The sequence below is a fragment of the Chinchilla lanigera genome, unplaced genomic scaffold (genome assembly GCF_000276665.1).
Source record: "Chinchilla lanigera isolate Chin_1 unplaced genomic scaffold, ChiLan1.0 scaffold00034, whole genome shotgun sequence".
NCBI classification, from domain to species: Eukaryota; Metazoa; Chordata; class Mammalia; order Rodentia; family Chinchillidae; genus Chinchilla; species Chinchilla lanigera.
The window spans coordinates 14,079,887-14,083,490 of NW_004955435.1; the positions used below are offsets into that span (position 1 = coordinate 14,079,887).

Sequence of the window (3,604 nt, forward strand, 5' to 3'; positions counted from 1 at the left end):
GGCCGAGGGGTCGTCCAGCCGGAGCCCGGGGCTTTAGCCCCCACCCTACGAGGAAACCATTCCCTTCTCCGGCGAGCCGAGCTTGCTAACCAGAGCGGCGTGCAGAGCTCAGCTGGGTGCTGCCGGGCTGGAAGGGATGGAGCGCGCAGAGTTGAGGAGCTCTCAGGAGAGGCTCCTGCCAACAGAAAGGAAACAATCACATAGCAGCTCTCCCAGGCCTGAGGCAGGATCCCGCCCCGCGAGAGGTGTGCTGCTATTATTATGATGCTGCCAGACACGATCTGTAGACCCCAGACCCCCTCTCTGCACTCTCGCTCTCACGCCCCCTCCTCCAGCTCTCCTTCCCACCTGGCCCTTACCTAGAAAGATTTACTGGGCTTCTCAGGGGAGTGCAGCAGGTGCGGGCCAGGCAGGAGGGCAGAAACTTGCCTCCGTGCTTACCCCCACCGAGAGGAGCCACAGCAACAGCAGAACCTGAGGGCAGACCCTCTGCCTTCCTAACTCCCCACCCCCACCCTTAGGCCCTGGCCTGGGAGAGCCCCGGACGTGAAGCTGCCCTTGGGAGGAAGGGCCAGCTACTCACAAAACGTCCTTGCACAGACCTCACAAAGCTGGCTGGCTGTCCCATGGGGCTCTGAACCGCATGGGAGTGCAGCTCACAGTACCCCGGGCTGAGCAGAGGAGGATGCCTTTGGGTTCTGGGAGACGGTGTGTAGGAAGTCCATCCTGCCCTTGCTTGCCTTACATGGTGGATCCCAGGTGCCCAGGTTGCTTTTGGAAGCCACAGGACATCTCCAGGCCCCTGCTAGTTCTGTTCTTCAGCTCTCTCAGAATCTCCTGACGTGTGTTCCAAACAGCAACTCCCTGATATTAGACCCAAGCAGACGCAGCTCCCTGTTCAGAAGGCCGTAGTATGCAGAAGGGTCCTCCTGCTGGGCCCTCCTTGCCCTGGAGACCCTCAGCACAATACTGTAGGCAGGTGCTTCATGACGGAAGCTCTGAGTGCCCACAAGGCCCACCTTTTGTGGAATTTGGGGAGAATAACTGCTGTAAATGGCAGCATGTCATCACGGTGGGCTGTGACTGTGATTTAAGACTAAGAACCCCTCCCGAAGAGCTGCAGGGGTAGTGTAGGAAGTTAGTGGCCTCCGTGGGGGAGAATGATGGATGACTATAGCGCAGGGCTGTTTTGGAGTCGTCTAGACCCAGACTTAAATCTGTACCAGTTCTTAGGTGAGTTAATGTCCTACAAAATGAGGCTGTCAAGGTGTGGCAAGGGTTAAATTATGTGGAGAGTTTAGTACAGACAGACAGTCAAAGACTGCTCCATTCTGCAGCCCTGTGAGCTCTCTTCGGAACCCCTGGCTTCCAGTTATGTTTTTCTATGTGCCAACCATCTGGTCCTTGTTGCCCATTCTGTCTGCGGTTCAGTCCTTTCCCTGAGGCCTCAGCCATCCCCAGTCCCTTCCTGAAGATGTCCTCCAGAACCTCGCCCGGTGCTCCTTCTCAAAGCCGCCCCAAATCACACCGAGGGGCCCTGTTCTCTTCCCTGCCACACTGGGTTCTCACGCTCACTGAAGTCCGACACAGCCTTATCCCTGTTACCATGTTTATGTGGGTTTTTTGCTTTCTTTGTTAAAACAGAAGATGTGGACGGAAAAAGCCCTTGAGGGAGAGTTAATAATTGTTCTAAATGGTGGCATGTGCTTACCATGTGTCAGATGCCACACTAAGCACTTCTGTCCTGTGCAGCATTTAATCCTCACAGTTCTAAGATGTGGTGTCTACACAAGCACCATTCATAGAAAAGGGAACTGAGGCGGGGGAAGCAACCTGCTCAAGGTCAGTAAGTGGCGGCTCTAGGATTTGAATGAAGGCCTTGTGACTCCGAAGGGCTTGGACCCTGAGCCCCCATATCAGTCTGGGCATGCGGATAAGCAACCCTGGCATTTCATTTCCCGCTCTGGGGTTTTCCTCTGACCTCCCCTAGCATCTTATTTGGCCTCAGGAGTATGTTATCCTTCCTCTGCATTTTAAAGTCTGATCTAAGTGTGAACAAGTATAAAAAGGATATTAACTGAAGAAGGAAAAGAAGGAGGTGGAAGGAAAAGGGGAAGATGGAGGAAGGGAGAGAAGGAACCCTAATAACAGTTTTGGAGTATTTTAGGCTGTGTCCTGAAAGGCACCTCTGTTGATACCTTGGTTTGGCGGTGGAAAAAATGATAATGAAATGGTAAGAAAAAGAGCATGGGCCAGGTTCCCAGCACTGATAGCTGAGTAAGCTGTGAGAATGGAGGGTGGGAGGAAGGTGACTTTCATTGTTAGTGTCATTTGCCATTCAGTTGTCTGGATTTCAGAGGATGACACACACGATCGTACTGGGCAGCGTAGATGAATACACTACAAGTATTATTGCCGTTACTGCAACTGTGATTGTGTCCTGCCTGTAGGTACCATGCCTGCCACGGATGACTTTTCTTGGGAGTAGAATGCGGATCCATCCAGGCCCCAAGTTGACCCCAGAAGCCTGGTACATAACTCAGAAGTCAAGGTCAGCCTCTTGCAGGAAGCATTCTAGATTCACTACAGCTGCCTCCAAGGGACTCTGGTGTGGAGGCTGAGCCTCAGCTCCTGCTCTTCCCTGAGCTGGCTGCTCCACACTCATCCCACTGGCCTGCAACTACTGGCCGAATGTTCAGGAATTGTTGAAGAGAGTGTGTCCCTGCCCCATGCATGCTGGACTGCGCACAAGTGCTGTGTGCTTGCCTTACTGTCAGCATCCAGTTTCTAACGCCTGGGTGATCGAAGTGCAACACTGTGCCAGCAGGTCTAAGGCCTAATCCGAGGCCTGGTGTGTCTTAGCTCTGTGACTCAGTTTCTCCAATGATACATTTTCACTGTGGCTGGAAGGTAGACTACTTAGACTAGTGTCTGTCCCGTACAAATACCATGTATTAGTCACCAGTGGCGTTGTCCTCTGAAGGCTGCCTAACTCATCGTCACTGCTGGAGATGGAAGTAGGGGTTTAGGACAAGCTCTTAGGGCAGATCCTTTGGTGTTGTGGGTGCTTTTCTCTCTTGGGCCAGCTGTGATTTCTGCTGTTTGTGGTGAACAATGCCTGAGCCAGCTCAGTCACAGCTCTTCTGATTCAGAGCTCTTTCTGAGGCTGTGGTGGTCCACATTAGCTTCTTATGGTGGTGGGGTGTAGGGGAGACCACTCTAAGGGCTTTCCCATCCCTGAGACAGTTTGTGCACTACAGCGGGCTCTTTGATGGCTCTCATCAGTGTGGCGTTCCAGTGGCTCCCAGTGATGAGGCTGGGGTGAACCTGGTGCAGGACAGTCCACAGCAAAGGTTGCCTGACCCGTTCTTTAGGTCTGTGCACCAGGTGGCTGAGGGGCCTCCTGGCCTTGCCTTTGCTGACTCCCTGCATCTTCTGTCTTTTGCCTAAGTCTCCCCTGGGTTCTACTTCCCAGGCCTGCCTGTCCTTCATATCCCCTATGTTGCAAGAGGCACTAATGCTCCCCCAGCGGCTCAAACCAGACATCCGAGAGTCCTTATCAGCTCTTTTTCTCCTCCTCCACCTGACACACTTCACATCTAGC

General features: G+C 53.2%; 1 protein-coding gene across 1 annotated transcript in view; it reads right to left on the bottom strand.

The window, feature by feature from the left end:
* Positions 1 to 140, bottom strand: part of Kcna2 (potassium channel, voltage gated shaker related subfamily A, member 2) — a 5,681-nt gene extending 5,541 nt beyond the window's left edge. The window contains exon 1 of the mRNA XM_005388930.2: positions 91 to 140. The gene's annotated coding sequence lies outside the window, so the exon portion shown is untranslated. The remainder of the gene's footprint in view (positions 1 to 90) is intronic.
* Positions 141 to 3,604: the final 3,464 nt, after the last annotated feature.